Raw genomic sequence first — 19,281 nt, forward strand, 5'->3', positions numbered from 1 at the left:
CCACTCATTCACGTCCTGGGAAAGGGGCCTAGCATTCTGCTTTAGCAGCCTTCCCAGTGAGTCTGACCCAGGCTCCAGTTTGGCTCAGTGAAGAACACATTAAGGATGCCCCGGTGACTGCAGAATGTCCACTTACTGGCTAACAAACCAGTAACAAGGAGATTATGGTTTTCCTTTCCGCAGGCGTGTTTCTCGCCCGGCGTTATCTCGCTGTGATATCCCGGTGCAGGAATGTTCGTGTGTGTGGCATATGTCTGGGCGTTGAGGGAGGAGGTGTCAGAAGGCAGGAGAAGTTTCACCTTTCAATGTTCAGCTCGCCTGGCCGGCTGTGGGCAGATCTCAGCTGGGAATATTTTTCCATTCTAAAGGAACGCAGACGTGTGGGAGACGAGATCCCCAACGGCCTTTTGGTGCAGACAGACGCCAGACCACCTGGAGGGGATACCCGGGCTGCCCCGAGCCCCAAGCTTCTGGGTGTCACCCTGGCGCCCCCTGCCTCCCAGCCGTGCGGCAGCCGGGCCTCCTCCACCTGCAGGGGTCGCCCTGGGAGCGCGGCCCGCCCCCTTCCGCTGCGGCCTCCGCCCCCGGCCCCGCCTTGCTGGGTTCGCCGGGCTCCGCCAGGCCCCTCGGTGCCTCTCCTCGCGCAGCCGCCGCCAAAGCCTGGAGAAGTGGAATCTTGCCGCCGCCGCTCCCTGCGCGGGCCTCGCGGAGCCGCACTGGGCATGCTCAGTCGCTGGAGCCAGTGCTGCTCTAAGTAGGAAGCTCGCGTGCTGCAACCCGCAGCTGATCTGGGCGCTCAGCGGACTGCGAGACCTAGGAGCCGGAGCCGATAGAGCGTCGCGTAGCGCTGGTGAGCCACGCTTTCCTCCATGCCTTCAGCCCGGGAATCCGGGGAGGGGGTGGGGTGGCCCGGAGTGCGGCGCGGGAGCCCGGCAGCCGGCGAGCCTGGCGGCTTGTGCCTCTGCGGCTGCCGCTCCGTTTCTGGCGGTCACCGCCGGCCGCCCAGCCGCAGCCCCAGCTGCAGCAGCTGCCGCTGCATCTGCAGCAGGCACCCGCTGCGGAGTCCTGCGCACCCCGCACCCGCGCCGCAGGGCCGGTGCTCTAGCTGCGGGCTCGCCCGTCACTCCCATTGCTCCTTCACTCCCATTCGCAGTTGGGGCTCGGCAGGGTAGGGCGAGGACACTGGGTCGCAGGGCTGTGCCCAGGCTGAGACTGCGGAGGGCAAAGTGCGGGTGGGCGCGGGCGACGAGCAGCGCACGCCCCCTTGCCCTGGAACCGGCCTGACCGCCCGGCGGCCCGCTCCTGCTAGACACTTAGAGACCTGGCCAGCGACTCCAGGGGTGCAGGGAGCCCTGCTGCCCAGAGAGGAGACGGGGGCAAAGTTCCTGTCTCTTCTGCAAAGCAGAGAGCGTTTTAACTAGAAAAATGGCTGTGTGCCGAGGGCTGGATCAGGGAAGCCGGTCATCGGGGTCCCGAACGTCCCACTGCTTCTCGCTGGGAGGAGTGGTGTTTCATACGCCAGAAATGACATTTGTGCGAAGAAAACTAGCTGGGCGGAGGGAGGGATGCGGAGTCCCGTAGAAACAATGAGAGGTGGTCCCTCCACGTCTTTGGCGGAGAGGCGCAAAAGGCCAAGGGCGTGTGGGGCTTTAAAGAAAAAAAAGAAATTGGAGAAATCAGCTAGAGAATTGGAACCGTTTTTGTAGCCAGGTTCCTCACAACCACGATTGTCCCGATCACTTGGGGATGGACTGAGTGGTTGTAGAGGGCTCACGTGGAGAGAATTAGGTCAGTGTCAGAAGACCAGTGGGCTCTTAAAAGGGGTAGTTTGAGAAAGTCCTGTCATTGTGCCCGATGGATGACTTAAATCAAAGTCATAAAAGAGCATCATAAAATGATAACAGCAATATCATTTTAATTTCAAGAAATAAGAAACTTTGTGGTGCTACCCTTTGTTATTTGTTTCACTGACTTAATAAATTATGGCAGATGCTCATCTGTTTTAGGATCTGATCTCTTACATCTTTCTTTTTCTCTCTTATCATGATATTGCAGATAGTTTCTTGAAATGGCCACGGTAGACCTGAACTTGTGTGGCTGACCTTGTAGAAACAGGACACTCGAGGGATGTTTCTTTATGAACTTAGAAACAGGCTTTGTTTGTACCTTGAAAGCAGAATTTGCTCAACAGTTTCTCAGAATTCGGAGGCTTTTAGCAGAGTCTTAGAAATGGCATCTGTTTGGAAAGATGGTATTTGTCCTGAGAATGGGGACCCCTCCCCCTAGGCAGACAGAAATGTGATGAGAGCCGGGTGTCAGGAGTGCAGAGTGGTCCCATCTATGGAGTGTGGGCGTGGGGGGGGGGCGCCGAAGGTGGGGAGATGCCACAGGTACAAGATGTCCACCACTGTCCTTTTGGACTTGATGTGCTAGATTGGTAGGTGCCTTCAGAAAGTTCTCAGAAATACCACACTTGCTCAGAACCTGTGAGAAAGGTATCAGCTTGAGACCCTTTTCTGGTGAAGGTGTGGATGTCCTTTTACAGTGTTAATACTTTCTCTAAACTGTTCACCTTCAAGGACCCAGCAGAATCCTCCCTTCTGTGATTTCATAGTGTAGGAATTGAAACACTTTGAGGGTCTGCAGGGTTCTAGAGGAATCTTTTACGTTTCGTTTCTGTAATATGAACAGAGACTACAACATGACTACAACATTGTTTAAGGAAAGACAAATATTACAAGACCACGTGTGCAAGCAATACTCTAGAACAGTTATTTTGTATGTCATGTTTCTATTTTCTGAGGACTTTTCCTGCCAGAGGAGAAACAGCAAACAAACATTGGATTCTTTTTCTGTTACAGCAGGAATCAGCACTTGAAACCCTTGCCATGACTGTTAGACATGTGTTCTGTTGCTTACTAGATACTAGTAGGTATCTAAATGTATCTATGACAAATGGAATCTTAGTATCTCTCTAGTCCCCCTACACCTTTAAGACAGACAAAACCTTTGTGATAAACACCTTAACTATTCCAGAGATCTGCTACAGTGTTTTGTGAGACTGACAGCTACTTACTACAAGGCATTTAGGATGAGTTTTAGGAAAATACTGTCTTAAGTTATTACTGATTTTGAGGGTGATACTCTCCTTCCCTGGGTTAAGGAAACTAGCATTTGATTACAGTCTGTCACATGATAGGACTGATATTAAGCTTTTTGCATATACTGTCTGGTATGTGGTATATGTGTGCATGCATTTATGTGTATGCGTTTGCAGGTACTAGCCATGTGCACATGGGGTGGTCAGAGGGCCCTTGTAATGTAGATCCTAATACTTTCACCTTTTTTGAGACAAAGTTTCTTCTTCATTGTTCATGTCTGTGTATGCCAGGCCAAGTGGCCTGAGAGCCTTGGGGAACCATCCTGTCTCTACCGTTCATCTTACAGTAGAAATACTGTGTTACCATCCTGTTACCATCCTGGCTTTAATGACCGTTCTGGGAACTTAAACTCAGGTCTGATGGTGTCTTGACATAAATGTCACCTGCCCAAGAAAGCTCCTTTAAGAGGCGGAGACTTGTGACCCCGTAGCACTTTCACTGTTACGTTTTCTCTCCTAGGAGAATATTTCATTGTGTGCCATTTTTATTCCCTAAGCACCCTCTTGCAAGACATGGACGATTTGTTTAGGATGAAGTTTGATGAGAATAGTGTGTCTTCCAAGTGATGTGGGTGCTGTAGGCCCTCCCATATGTATTTTAAAATGGTTTTGTGTTCATTTATTTTCAGCCGTGTTGTCGTACTAGCAAATAGAAGTAAATCTTGGGACGATAAGGCCTAATTACCCATTTTGGAGTGTTATTAGCACACATTCTGTGTGACGATGTGTGTCGATGACATGCTTTGCCACTGTGATGGCTTGTCAGAGGCAGGGTGACAGCTCTATGATTATGGATCTGGTAGGATTTGATAGAAAGACCACCAAGCAGGGCCTCCAGAGACTTCGCTTGCGTGTCCTGCCTTCTCTTTCACTCCAGCTCACTCTGGGACTTGGCTGTGCCAGTTCACATCTTGGGGTCCCAGTCTCCCCATTTGTCGAATGAGATTTGCAGTAGAATTTGCAGTAGAATGTGCCCTCTGGTTGTTGACTGAGTCCTTCTTGGCCTGGCTCAGAGGTCTGTAATGCATCCATTCAAGGAGGGATGGATTCGCTTAGAGCATATAGGCTGATTTTGTGCTTCTCAGAGCCTGTCCTGTCCTTGTTTTGTCTCATATCCTTCCTTCTTGGTCAGTTCCTGCCTCCTATTGAGTTTTTCCTTTGCTACAGAATAACTGTCATAAATGAACTCTGTGGACTCGTGTCCTTCTGGGTAGGAGACAGCTGGGATTGGGCCGAAATGTATTCGAGTTGGAACTTTTTGTGTCATCTCCTGAAGAAAGACTTTCTGCTTTTAGGTTCCCAGGTCATCTAAGAAGATCCTAGCAGCTGCAGAGGAGACATGCCGAGTCTTGGTTGCTGGGATCTGTTCTGCATGCTTATAGTAGTCTTTCCTGTGCTGGTTCCTTCACCTTCCGCCCTTAGTGAGAGTTGCAGCTCTTGGCCGTAGGAATTGATTGTCACTGCCATTTGATGTGCGCATCTTTGGTGACTTGTGCGGGCGTTTATGGTCGGTTGCTGCCATAGCAGGAGTGCTGGCTGGATGATGATGGGATCGAGAGCAGGCCTGTTCCGAGTTATGCATGCATTGCTCTCAGAGTGCGCCCAAAGCCTACAATTGTTAATCTTTAAGTGAGGCAGGAGAGGAAAGCCAGAGTTATCGCACTACTTAAGAACAGTGAGGACAGGGACACCAGTGTCCCTGGCCCTCCTGGGGAAGTTAGAGTCAGGGTTCTGAATCCCTGCAAGGAGCAAGGCTGGAACTACAAACAAGGAGGAGAGTGGTAAGAACAGAAAGTAGGGGGAGGAGGCAACTCATCATGTGGTGAAGACTGGAGAGCCTGGATCTGGTTAAAGGCATGGGAGGTCAGCACAGTAACTTACTAATTAACTAACAACAAAAGACACAGACAAAGCAAGAAAGAATTAAAGGGGGGGAAATCCCAATGTATAATTTCCTGGTATATAAAATGTATAAAATGCATGAGTTCCCAGAGGCAAAGGAGAGAGACCATAGGGAAGAATAATGAGGTGGAAATATGCATTGAAGGTTTTCTTTTTGTTGGTGACTTGAGAATGTTAGGAAGTTAACCACTGTGCCCCTTCCCTCTTGTGGATGCTGCAGGATTTTGCCTGCTGGGCAGTACCTGGAGTTTCTGAAGTTTAGCTACATTGGCAAGTATGCTTCAGGAATGCTTGGAGTGGGAGGAAGTGTGGCTTTGTTATTTTTAGTTGTCTAAAATATGCCGAGTTTTGAACTGAGCTGGAAGGAGGAGCGTGCATTTGGGAGGATGCAACTGGAGGGGACTTTGCAGCGTTCTGGAGAGGAAGGGCGAGTTCCTTTGCCGGGGACCGGGGACGGAAGGCTTGGCATTACTGGTGGGACAGGATGTAGCATTTCCCATCCACTACCCTAGAAATCAGATCTGAATTTGTATGCTTGGTAAACGTGAATGTTTTGTGTATGCAAAGTACAGTGCCTGCCTGAGGGCTGAGAGTCTGTCAGTGACATTTCCATCGCCCTCCCTGAAATGATAATGATGATGATGGAGCCGGAGCCTCATTGGCCTCCAAATGAGGAGAGGTGCCCGTTTTCCTTGAGATTATACCCTTCCAATTTTGGGGTAAGAATCCTTTGTGAAGGAATGGGAATATTTTCATTTGGCAGCTTAACGGTCCATGAAATTGCTAAGTCTGGGAATCTGGTCCTGAGATGCCGAGTTCTGCCCTTGGGATTGAGTTAGTAGCAAAGCCAGACCAACACATAGAGCTTGTGGGTGGGCTACTGGAGCCCTGGGCCTTCCAGGAATGCAGAGTCACCCGAAGTCCCAGGAGCTGTGAAGGAACTCATTTTGAAAGTGCCCTGGGAACCAATGAGTATTTTTGAATTATAGCCCAAGGACGACAAGCAGAGGGCCAAGATGAAACATGGGGCCTGCGAGAGCAGACAGTGCGAATGGCCGAAACGTGACTCCAGCAGGCAGGCCTGGAGATGTAACTTGGCATTTGTTTCTTTGCCTGCAGACCTCTTTCTGGCAGAACAACATGCTTTTGTAATTTGGAGATGGTGATTCTAGGAATTGCTGTTGGAATCGAGACAAGTGAAATCAAGAATTGCTTAATAGTCGGCTTAGTGTGGGCCCCCGTGCTATCACGCCCTCCAGGATGATCCCGAGATGGCTAGAGGAAGCTTAAGAATGGTTGGCCCCTGGAATTGTTGGTTTTCACCTTGTTGGTGTTGGTGGTACTATTGGGGTGGGGTCAGGGGAAGAAGAAAGCTTCTAGGTTTGAAATAATAGTTTTACAGAATAAATAACGCGTTTCAGGTAACGCGGTAGATATCTGTGCTTAGTGGGCCTGGAAAGGTCACTCAGTCAGTAGAGTACTTGCCTTTGCAAGCGTGAGGACCTGAATTCAGTTCCCAGCACCTATGTAAAAGCTAGGCCTTGTGTCAGTAATTCCAGCGCTGGAGAGAAGAGGCAGAGAGATCCTTGGGACTTGCTGACCAGCCAGTCTCACGAGGTTTACCTTTCAGCTGCTTTCAAAGCCCACAGTTAGCTGGAAGCTGCCTGTTGGTGGCAGGGTTATCGCCTCTCAGAAGTAGCCCTCAAGTGCAGATGTCATCTGAATACAAATCTACTAGCAGGGTCCAGATATGATTTCCAGACATCGGAAACTGAGTTTCTCTGTTAACTCTCTGGGAAGATTCCAGGATAGATTTCTTCTGTAAAAATACAGACAAAAGCCGGGCAGTGATGGTGTACACCTTTAATCCTAGTGCTTGGGAGGCAGTGGGATCTCTGAGTTCCAGGCCAGCCTTGTCTATAGAGCAAGTTCCAGGAAAATCAGTGCTACACAGAGAATCTCTGTCTTGAGAAACCAAAAATAAACAAAATACAGGGGAATCTGGTAGTTGGCTCATGCAGGCGCTGGAGGGCTGAGTTGTTGGATGAGGATTTCAGGGCCTCCCCAGCAGTCCCAAGGCTAGCCTGAGGTTTTGGCTCGTCTGGCCTTGACACCCTGGAGAGATGGCGTGTTTCTCTAGGCATCCTGCATGTGCTTTGCTTCTGACTGTGTTCTTAACTTGGGGTCTTTGTTTAGTTTGTTCAGTAGACTTGTTCTAGGCAAGGGCCAGGCTACCTTCTGCATTAAATAGTTTGCATTGCTGGACAGTACCGTCGATAGGTGGAAGTACTGTGTGTAGCTGGACAGTACCGTCGATAGGTGGAAGTACTGTGTGTAGCTGGGCAGTACTGTGTGTAGCTGGGCAATACTGTGTGTAACTGGGCAGTACCGTCCGTAGATAGGAAGGGAATCCTGGCATCAGTTAGGTTTCTTGGGTTGTTTCATTCTTGGTGGGCTAAGGTGATATAATTTGTGGCCGTGACTGAGGCCTGATGAGAACACTCAGTTACCGGGGCATAGAGACCTTGGGAAACACTCCTAAACCATAGGGTCTTTCTGCATTAGAATGGAACTTTATTAGCAAAGAGAGACTATTGGTAACACCAGAGACCTCGGCTTCAGGGGCTCATTCCTTTATGCAGCAAATGTTTATTGAGTACATAGTTGGTACCAGGCACTCTGCCCAGTCCAGGGAGACGGAGGAGCGTGCCACAGTGTTGGTGGTGGCAGGGTGCTGTGGTGGAGGCCTGCACGGGGTTTTCCAGGGGTGGTGAGAAAGGAAGCTGACCCTCCTCTACAGAAGTGGGGTGCTGCAGGGGCGAGGAGCCGTGGCGAATGGCTTCTGTGGAAATCCCCATTGCAGAAGCCTTTTCCTGGCTCCTTCCCCACCCTCTGCTCCTGGAGCTCTTGCAGCCCATCTCTGCCAACATTGGGATCCTTTTGTGAGGGTAGGAATGTGGCCGGCCATTTATATCTGCAGATCCTGCTGGTGGTGGTGGTGGTGGTGTGTGTGTGTGTGTGTGTGTGTGTAGCACTTTTGCCCTGCAGGACACATTTGGCACTGCCTGAAGACATTTTGTCTTGCTCTTGAGTTAGAACGACTGGCCTTTGTAGGTAGTGGTCAGGGATGCTGTTGGCCAGTGTGCAGTCTATAGGGCTACCTTGCCCTGCGGAGAATATTGGGTGTTGGTGTTGAAAGATTAAACTCTTGGGGTCTTGGTATCGCTCTGTCATGTGGTAGCCACGTGTGCACCATGAGAGAGGGTTCTAGTTGGACACCACAGTTATGCGGTGCCTCGCTGTCCCCACTGCACACAGGAAAGCTAAAGTATTTGTCATGGTTCTGAGGACCTCAGACGTTAACAGGGATTCAGGGTTTAGACCACCACTTGGCAGGCACCAAGCCTTTAGCCATTATTATTACTTTTGGTTTACCAAGGTTTGCTTTATGACTCAAAGAGCTCACTTTTCGGGGGGTCCCTAGACCATCCCTCAGATGTACTCTGGTGTGAGAATTGGTTGTGTTTCTTGTAGTCCTAATTTGATTATCTTTCTCTGTTTCCACCCCTTGATTCTAGGGCTCTCAATAGCTTTGCCTTTCATCCCCTTTTCCCCCAGGGACCCGAGTTTATGCCCTTGCCAAACCTTCCCCTAGAAGGCTGAGAGAGTGATATTTATGATTTTCCTTAGCTTTGTCTATTTCGGGAACGGTGAGAAAGCGGGAAGCAGGTCAGGGGAGCTGCTGCATTGCTTCCTGCCTGATTGTCACCGCTTCCTCTGCCGTGAGATTCAAAGTGGGAGGCAGGTGGCAGTGCCTGCTTGTGACTCTTCCCTCTGCACCCACTAGCTCATCCCCCAAGCTAAGTGCCTACTACTTCCAAAATATCCAGTAATTGGGTCACAACATTATCTGCCTGCCAGGAATCATTTCTGAGAATCAAAGGAAAGACGCAGGCTTCCATCAGTGAGATCTGAAACATCTCTATGCTCTGTTTTACGGTTATTCCAAAAATAGAACTAGAGGAAAGCCTCTTGTCATCACAGTGAGGTGGCTGTGTCTTCATGGCCTAGAACTGTGTCTTATTTTCACTTTGTAAAAGTATTCGGAGCTCTTTCTACAGGGAGATGAGCCTTTGTGGGCTCCATTCGATGGATCAAATTTACGGTTGAATTTTTGTAACAGGAGTTTCGGGTTTTGGATGCTGTTAACAGACCACAGAAAATGTAAAAACAAAAGAACAAAAAACAACCCCAAACAATCCTAAGTGTCTTAGTTACTGTCCTATTGCCGTGAAGAGACGCCATGACCAAGTCAGCTTATAAAAGAAAGCATTTAATGGGGACTTGCTTACTGTTTGGAGGGTTAGTCTGTTATCGTCATGGTGGGGAGTATGACAGCAGGCAGACAAGGTACTGGAGCAGTAGCCAAGAGCTTACATTTTATCTGCCAGATGGAAGCAGAGACAGAGACAGAAAAAGACACAGAGAGATAGAGAGACAGAAAGAGAGGCAGAGATGCAGAAACAGACACTGGACCTGGCACAGGCTTTTAGAAACCTGAAAGTTTATCCCCAGTGCACACTTCCACCAACAAGGCCACACCTCCTCATCCTTCCCAAACAGTTCTACCAACTGAGGACCAAGTATTCACATACATGAGCCCCGAGGGACCGTTCTCATCCGCACCCTCACACCAAGGCACTTTTCTAATTCCTTCCCCATGATGCTTGTCTCCTCCTGAGCAATGACCTCTTAGCTTGCATCTCTGTTTGGCTTCCCAGAAGCCAGGTACAGATAGATCCCAATGGCCTGTGTTGAACCTGACTAGGAAGGCCACTCTGCCTGCTCAGAACTCTCATTTATAGAGGAAAGCTGACAGCTATAGAACCTGCTACAGTCCAGCGTGATGGCATTACCAGCAGAGAAACGCTCTGCTTCTCAGACCACTGCCTTTGTCTGGCTGGGTTTTCTTCCTTCCTTCCTTCCTTCCTTCCTTCCTTCCTTCCTTCCTTCTGTTCGTTTTTCAAGGTATGATTTTTTCTGTGTAGCTTTGGAGCCTGTTCTGGAACCAGCTCTTGTAGACCAGGCTGGCCTCGAACTCACAGATCCACCTGCCTCTGCCTCCCGAGTGCTGGGATTAAAGGCGTGCGCCACCACTGCCTGGCACCATTCTGTTTTCTTAACTAGGGGTTTTTCTACTCATCCATCATGGTAGGAGATGCTGTGGAATAAGAGTGTGATGGGATTGGAGGCCTGGAGTCCCTTCAGATGAGGTGGGGTGAGTAGGTGATATTCCGCTATGTCCCGAGTGACAGGAAATGAGGGCCGTGTCAAGAGCCTGGCATGTTTATGCAACACAATACCTGTATAATCAGTGTATACAATGTCAATTTGGAAGAAGGTACAAGCAGAGTCAAATGAAAAAGCAGTGTGACATGGAGAGGAGCCGCTTCAGCCCCGGAGAATGGTTCAGAAGGGCTTCCGGGATCCCTAGTACCCCTGCAGTCTTACAAACACTGTTCTCACCTCGTTATGGTGCCTGCTGTCTGGGTCCTAGTTCTAGTACCGCTTCCATGACTTCTAGAATAGGCTGTTTTAGCACATGCTTGTTAGAAATAAAATGATAATCTTGGCGTCACACAAACGAACTTATGAACAAAGCGAAAGTAACTGGGCAAGGCAATTCTTTTTGTGAAAAGGGTCACCGGAACTCAGGTTTGGGTAACAAGCAGTCTTGGCCAAGATGGTGTGTGCCTTTTATTCCTGACGTAGGTGGTGACTGCGTCTCACCTGTGGGAGCTCAGCTTCACGGTCTGATGAGATTGGCAACGTAAAGGGAACGGAGAAGAAAGGCCCGGGAAATACAGGCCTTGCTAGACTAACTAACTACCTTGATAGGAACCGTTTCTCACATGCTTTTGCCGTACTTGCTTTAACAGATCATGGGTTTCGACTTGAATTGTGACTTTATATTGTCATCTTATCGTTCGGAAATGCAGACACTGCTTTGGATGTGAGCTGATTAAGGGAATGAAGGCAAAGAGAAAGAGTGACTGGGTTTCCGAGGAGGAGCATTAGTTTGAGACAAGAGATCTTTTTTTCCATTCTGTCTTTTCTATACCTCCTTCCTCCTTCCTTCTCTTTTCCCTCCCCTTCCCTTCCCTTCCCTTCCCTTCCCTTCCCCTCCCCTCCCCTCCCCTCCCCTCCCCTCCCCCTCCCCTCCCCTCCCCCTCCCCTCCCCTCCCCCTCCCCTCCCCTCCCCCTCCCCTCCCCTCCCCCTCCCCTCCCCCTTCCCTCCCCTCCCCCTCCCCTCCCCTTCCCTTCCCTCCCCCTTTCTTTCTTTTCCTTTCCATCTCTCTCCTGACCCCCCCCCCCCCAGCTGCATAGCCAAGGTTGGCTTGACTTTAACTATGTTAAACTCTTATCTTCAAACCTCAGCTTACTAAGTGCCAGGATCACAGGTAGTCAGCTGCCATGTACTGGTTTTTGGATTTACTTTTAGTTGAGGTATGTTTAGTTTGATCTTTCTTGAAGTTAGAGTACAGGTGATCTAGGTCAGCCGTTTCAAAGAGATTTATTTTCTGATACCGTATGGTTCTTTGGCATAGCAAACTCAGAAGGGGAGATAGGGGTGAGCTGGCCAAAAATGTTCATTTGTCAGGGATCCCTGGGTGAGTCTTAAAAAGAACATATGCTAAGGTTCAGTTGTTAAGAGAGAGCTTGATACCCATAAGTGATCCCAGTAGCTGGGAGATGCAGGCAGGAGGAACAAGAGTTACAGGATAGTCTGGGTTACATGGGCCAACCCTAACATTTGGCTCAGCTATCAGGTGGGTGAAGAGGCTTCTATCCATACTGCCTTTTCCTCTGCTTAGAGTAATTTCCAGAAAGATGCAGTGGGATTTTACGTAGAAAAGAATGAAAGGAAGTGGGACTGGAGGGAACAGCCAGAGAAGCAGTCTAAGCAGAGCAGGGAGGAGTGGGGCAGAGAGGAGCGGGGCAGAGAGGAGCGGGGCAGGGAGGAGCAGGGGCAGGGAGGAGCCGGGGCAGGGAGGAGCAGGGGCAGGGAGGAGCCGGGGCAGGGAGGCTCCTTTAGTTCAGGACTTTGGATTTGGATGGGTTGTGCTCTTTGGTCCCACTTGAGATGTGTTTTCATACCGTGTGCTCCTGAAGAGACAGGGAATCTGCCAGGGAGGGTGATGGTCCCGGAGACCACTACTGTGGACAGGTCCCCGTGTCTCAAAGCTCTGAGGAAAATCCTCTTGCCTTCACATTTAACGTGGTCCACTGATTTGGGCAGAATGAACACGAGCAATGGTGCCGCGGAACGGAACTGTTGCCGTGCAGGGGTATAGCCATGGGGCCAGTGTCATTTCTAAAAATGACTCCTCCCAGCAGGACGCGAGGTTGTTTCTACTAAAATAAATACAGGAAGTCCTGCATTCCATCCTCTTGTGTGTCATTGTCTCAGGTATCCAAGTCATCTGCTGCGGCCAGTTTCAATTCCCATAAACCATCTCACTGTTTATGGAGGCCTATGTCTTACTGGTTGTTTGTTTTGTTTTTAATAAGGTATGGCGTTTCATTGAATTTTTGTCTTTTTTTTTTTTTTCTCTCTCTCTTGGTTCTGAGGACACGGGAATTGCAAGAAAGTAACAACCACCACCACCACCAAAAATGAAAAGGCCTTAGAGCACATTGATTTGTGGCGGTGTTATCTTTATTCCTCTAAGAAAGCGGGATTTCCATCCAGTGGGTTTGTGTTCTTTCCCTTTGGGAGAGATAAGAGGAGGACGGATGGCTGCATTCGGAGTTTATATAAATTTTTGCTTCACATTTGTTCTCGGATGAACATTTGGGAAGGCATTGCCTTCCTTCTGCAACACTAGCTATTAAACAATACCACGGTGTCTTGCCAAGAGCAGTTTCCTGCCCTCAGAGTGAAACTTAAGGCAGCTCTAACGTGAAACAGGAGAGCAGGAGAGCGGGGTGGGTGCTGGTTTTCCTGAAAGCACCTTTATTTTTCCTTCATGTTGACCTTGGGATTAAGTTCAGAATGTTTGACCTTGTGCCATTTTGGTAGATGCTTCTGTTAAAGAATGTGATGTCCCCGGGTGAATGCACCAAGGTGATGGAATTGTTAACAGTTTGTTTGCATAAAGCCAGCGGCAGGAGAGAGTGGACAGACTTAGAAATAAGCTCCGTCTCTGGGAAGGAGGGTGGCTGATTTCTTTGCCTTTCTGTCTCTTCCTTCCCAAGCTCTTGCATCCTTTTGGCAGTGAGCAAAGGAGGAAAATTATTATCATATGCCCCTCCTTGTCTCATCTGAAACGTATTTGCTCAGGACTGGGTCTTGGAGGCTAATTTTTAGCCATGTACAAAGGTTTACGGTTGCCCTTCCCTGCAGCTCCTAGTCAGCTCACAGAGGCAGAAGCTAGGCTGGTGGCTGCCAGGGCTGCCAGAAGCTGGTGTTCTAGGGGACCAAGGTTCCATCTGGGGAGAAGAGTTCGAAGGATGGATGCTGGTGACAGGTGTATAGCAGTATGAATGCACTTAATGTCGTGTAATTATACACTTAAAAATGGGTGAAACAGTAAAAATTCCAGGGAGGAATGAACTTGTCCTGGACTGAAGCACCTGTGAGCCAGCTCAGGTCTCAGGGTGGCCTGCATCTGGGCCTGGTGCTCTGAGGGCTGGGGAGGGGTTAGACAGGTGGCTGTCCCTTGTCATTTGAGCTTGATGCCAAGTTCATGTGTTGTCAGAAGCTCTCTTTGCAGGCAACACATACTCACCCAGACTAGTCTGGGGTTGTGGACCGAATGTGATCTCATGGGGCACATTGTGGCTTTGTTGTTACTGAGGTCCTTTGGAGAAGAATTACTGTGGTCAAAATGAACCTTCATTGGATTGTCCTCAAAAACCATGACACTTTGCTATTTATTCTGTCAAGTGTACCCTCAGAGCCTAGGCTGCCCACCTTTGGCCCGTGTTCTTCTGAGGAAGCCTTGGACTTTAGATGCAAGTGGATCAGGGTTTTAGCAGGAGCTGGAGGAGCTGTTGGCAGGATAGCGAGGGACCATGCTGGAGGGCAGGTTTGCTGTGGCACCGTGAAATGCCCGCTCCAGAACAGTGATCAGCACGGCCCGCACACTTAGCTCATCTTCTGACTTTTCCTGGAACTTGCTCTGTAGACCAGGCTGGCCTCAAACTCACAGAGGTCCGCCTGCCTCTGCCTCCTAAGTGCTGGGATTAAAGGCGTGCGCCACCACTGCCTAGCTTTTTTTTTTTTTTAAATTGTTCAGATAGTCATCAGTTGGGGCAGTTCTTCTGTTGAAGGAGGCCTCTTGTTGGTTCCTGGCTGCTCAGCCCTGAAATAATCACACAGAAACTGTATTATTTAAATTACTGCTTGGCCCATTAGCTCTAGCTTCTTATTGGCTAACTCTTACATCTTAATTTAACCCATCTCCATTAATCTGTGCATCACCACGAGGTCGTGACCTGCCAGCAAAGTTTCAGCATGTCTGTCTCCTGTTGCTTCATGGCTTCTCCCTGACTCCGCCCTTCTTTCTCCCAGGATTCAATTCCAACTTTCCCGCCTACCTAAGTTCTGCCCTGCTATAGGTCCAAAGCAGTTTCTTTATTCATTAATGGTAATCACAGCACACAGAGGGGACTCCCACATCAGTCCTTCTGAATTGATTGTACTTTTTTTGTAACTGGGCTACTAATGATGGCTCTTTATCCAATTTATCCTTATTTAGGATCAATAAAAGGATAGCTTTTTCTCTCTCTCTAAAGATTTATTTATAATTTATTATTGTTTTATGTGTATAAGAGTTTTTGACTGTGTTCAGTCTGTGCACAACTTTTGTGATCATACATATTTTTTAAAAAAATTATTTATTTTTATTTTATGTGCATTGGTGTTTTGCCATGGGTGTCAGGTCTCCTGGAACTGGAATTATAGACAGTTGTGAGCTGCCGTGTGGGTGCTGGGAATTGAACCCAGCTTCTCTGGAAGAGCAATTAGTGCTCTTAACCACTGAGCCATCTCTCTGCCTGGTATACCACATTTGTGTTGTGCCTATCCATGGGTACCAGAAGAGGGCATCAGGTCCCCTGGAACTTGAGTTCCAGATGTTTGAGAGCAGCCGTGTGGGTGTTGGCAATCAAACCTGGGTCCTGTGGATGAGCAGCCAGTGTTCTGAACTAAGCCATCCCTCCAGCTGCGGGATAGATCTTTAAAAGGGCCGGAAAGAGATCAGTAATCAACCTTTGTGTTCAGCTGCCTGGTTTGAGTTGTTATTGTTATTCTCCTTTGAGAGACTGTCAGTGTGGTACCAGGGATCTGGGTTTGATAATAGACGGTCAGTGTGGTACCAGCAGGGATCCGGAGTTCCTAGGTTTGAGGATCACACTTGATCAGCGTGATGTCCTTACATCAGTCCTTTGCACATCGTTGCCCAGGCTGGCTGGGAACTCACTGTGTAACACAGGCTGGCCCTCCATGTGTGGCAGTCTTAAAGTACCTCAGCCTCTTTAGCAGCATGAGCCGCTATTCCCTTTTCTTCTTGCTCTTTAATTTAAGTTTACATTTATTTGTTTTGTGCGTGCGTGTGTGTGCGTGTATGTGTGTGTGTATAGGAGGGAAGGAGGGAAGACAGCCTGTGACTGTCAGTTTTTTTCAACCATGTGCGTCCTGGCATTGAACTCAGGCTCTCAGGCTTGGTGGGAAATTCCCTCACCCTCTGAGTCATCCCTGAGTCATCCCTCTAGCCTTAATTTTTCAAATTTAAAGTGATTTACTTGTTAGTTTGTTTTGCCCGTGTGGGTGTATGCACATTTCTGTGTTTGTAGGTACATGTGTGTGGAGCCCAGATTTACCGCTACCTGAATCACTATTTAGGCCTGGCCTCTCAGTTGCCCCCAGAGCTTGCTGAGTCAGCTAGTTTGGCAGGCCAGGCCCCTCTGCCCCATTTGTGTGAATGCTAGGGACCCGAACTCTGGTCTTTATGTTTCCAGGCAGCAAATGCTTTATCCCCTGAGCCATCTCCATAGCCTCTACTTGGTTTTTGAAACAAAGAAAATTTCACCAGTCTATGTAAGGTAATATATGTTTAAAAAGATGTAGTTGGTGTTGTGATGTTTTCTCTAGAAACAAATCAAAGATTTCTGTAATCACAGAACATTGTATCCTGAGGACGTGCTCAGCATAACTACAAAGGATGAGGCCTGGGTACCAGGGGAGAGTGGTTGGCAGCCTCAGAATGTTGTATAAATTTAATATGGTCTGAAAATTGCATTTCCTGTGGAGTGGCAGTAAGAATTTACTTGCTAAACTATTTTGTGTTTTCTCCAGAGGAAGGCTGTTACTTCACTTTTTGTTATTTTTAATTGGAGGTCATATTGTTTCTTCCCAAACCAATTTTGGTTGCCCTTTAGAATAATCTACTAGCACTTTTATTTGTGTTTGAGTTAAGATAATTAGTGGACTACAGGTATGCAAGTTGGGTTTTGGGTTGAGCACTGATTTGAGGACATGTTCAGACCCTATGATGTCTGTTTTGCCTGGTGACTCACGCAGACTTTAGTGTCCCCACTCCTTCTGTTAATTTGGCAGTTCGTGGCATTCCAGTGATATTCTACAGACTTGTGGGTTCTTTCTGTCAGTTATGTGTGAGGCCAGCTCACAAAGTCATTTCAAAGACATTTCCTGGTTAATAAGTATGCATGCTAAGGAATTTCCCACAAATCTATTTAAGTGGCCAAAGTCTGAGTTAGCCTGTTGTATAAATATTTTACTGTTTTCCTGGTGTCCTGAGAGCACCAGTCTGCCAAGTTCATGGTGACTGTGTTTCTCACAGTTCACAGAGTGACAAAGTACAGAGGATGTCCAGCCAGTGTACCGGTGCAGTGGATGTTCAGCTAGAGATGTCCAGCCAGTGCACAGGTGCAGAGGACGTCCGGCCAGTGTGCAGGTGCAGCCGACGTCCGGCCAGTGTGCAGGTGCAGCGGACGTCCGGCCAGTGTACCGGTGCAGCCGACGTCCAGCCAGTGTACAGGTGCAGCGGACGTCCGGCCAGTGCACAGGTGCAGCAGATGTCCAGCCAGTGCACAGGTGCAGCGGACGTCCGGCCAGTGTGCAGTTGCAGCGGACGTCCGGCCAGTGTGCAGTTGCAGCGGGCGTCCGGCCAGTGTGCAGTTGCAGCGGACGTCCGGCCAGTGTGCAGTTGCAGCGGACGTCCGGCCAGTGTACAGGTGCAGCGGACGTCCGGCCAGTGCACAGGTGCAGCAGATGTCCGGCCAGTGCACAGGTGCAGCGGACGCCCGGCCAGTGTGCAGTTGCAGCGGACGTCCGGCCAGTGTGCAGGTGCAGAGGACGTCCGGCCAGTGCGCAGGTGCAGAGGACGTCCGGCCAGTGCGCAGTTGCAGCGGACGTCCGGCCAGTGCGCAGGTGCAGAGGACGTCCAGCCAGTGTACAGGCATGACACTGACATCTCAAAGGATAGGAAAGCTCCCCCATTAAGAAAAATTTGAGTCACGCCTATTTATTTAAATAACTGAGTACTTTGTTTCCCTCTTTCGTTGAAGGCTGATGTTTCTCACCATGACAGCAATTAGAAAGTTGTTATTTTCACCGGTGGTGGTGGCACACGCCTTTAATCCCAGCACTCGGGAGGCAGAGGCAGGTGGATCTCCGTGAGTTCGAGGCCAGCCTGGTCTACAAGAGCTAGTTCCATGACAGGCACCAAAGCTACAGAGAAACCCTGTCTCGAGCCCCACCCCCACAAAAAAGAAAGTTGTTATTTTCTGTGCTGTGGGTTGGTGACTGTCACACCTGTTGCGCTGTAGGGTATCAACAGGGCCGAATGTTGTCACCTGTCATGCAGAGGCAAGGGCACATTGGTGCAGTTTATCATCCTTGTTCACAGAGCTGGAATCATCCCAGGCAGATGAACTGAATAAAGAGTAACCAACCTCCCATTTGTGATTTTTCAGGCAGGGTCTCGCTCTGCAGTTCTGACTAAGCTTTTCCATGTAGACCAAGCTGATGTGGGAGTGATTTCTTATTAATAAAGAAACTGTCTAGACCCATTTGATAGGCCAACCCTTAGGTAGGCGGAGTAAACAGAACAGAATTCTGGGAGAAAGAAGATGAGTCAGGGAGTCGACATGATTCTCCCACTCCAGACAGATGCAGGTTAAGATCATTCCTGGTAAGCCAGCTCGTGGGCTACAGCAGGTTATTAGAAATGGGCTAGTCCAGGTGCGAGAGCTAGCCTAGAAGAGGCTAGATAGAAATGGGCCAAGCAGTGTTTAAAGGAATACAGTTTCCGTGTAATTATTTCGGGGCATAGAGCTAGCCATGTGGGCGGCCGGGTGCTGGGGACGCAGCCCGCTGCTCTTAATTCAACACCAAGCTAGCCTCAAACTGGGATTCTCTCGAATGTTCTATGCCTGGCCAGCCTTTCATTCAATGAGCAGCTCAGAGACTTAGAGAGAGGGCAGACTGTTCTGCTTCCCTTCCAGTTTGACTTCTGTACTGGGGAACACAGAAGAGGAAATCCTGAGATCTTCTTGGGATATGGCACATACAAAGATGTTTCCCTGGACAGAACCTAATGGAGAATTTAAAGGCTGAAGTCAGGCGAGGGGGACATGGTGCTAATCATGGCGCTATGTTAGTTTCATTTTTCTGCTGTGATGGTACACAGTGAACAAGGCGGGTTATAAAAGAAAGTATTTTACTGGGCTTGCAGTTGTAGAGGGTTAGAGTTCATGATGGAGGAGCGAAGGCCTGTCAGCAGACAGCTGTCAGAGGCTGAGAGCACACTGGAATGGGGTGAATCTTTCCAAACCTCCCACATTGACATACCTTCTCCAACAAGGCCACACCTCCTAATCCTTCTGTCTTAATCACTGTTCCGTTGCTGTGAAGAGACGCCATGACCACGGCAACTCTTAGAAAGGAAAGCCTTTAATTGGGGCTTGCTCAGTTTTGGAGGGTTGGTCCATTGTCATCATGGCGGGGAACAGGGCTGCATGCGGGCAGACATGCTCCTGGAGAAGTAGCTGAGAGCGCTGCATCCAGATCTGTAGGCAGCAGGAAGAGAGAGAGAGACTCTGAGCTCAGAATGGGCATTTTGAAACCTCAAAGTCCGCCCCCTGCGACTCACTTCCCACAAGGCCATGCCTCCTAATCTTTTCAAACAGTG

At 49.1% G+C, this 19,281-nt stretch overlaps 1 protein-coding gene across 13 annotated transcripts in view; it reads left to right on the forward strand.

The window, feature by feature from the left end:
* The first annotated feature begins 725 nt into the window (after positions 1-725).
* Apbb2 (amyloid beta precursor protein binding family B member 2) overlaps positions 726-19,281 on the forward strand; it is a 323,327-nt gene continuing 304,771 nt past the window's right edge. For all 13 annotated transcript variants that reach the window (XM_041671183.1, XM_041671186.1, XM_041671184.1 and 10 more), the window contains exon 1: positions 726-850. The gene's annotated coding sequence lies outside the window, so the exon portion shown is untranslated. The remainder of the gene's footprint in view (positions 851-19,281) is intronic.

Source organism: Microtus oregoni, unplaced genomic scaffold (genome assembly GCF_018167655.1).
Source record: "Microtus oregoni isolate MIOR12 unplaced genomic scaffold, Mior012 000021F_ref0000039, whole genome shotgun sequence".
NCBI lineage: Eukaryota > Metazoa > Chordata > Mammalia > Rodentia > Cricetidae > Microtus > Microtus oregoni.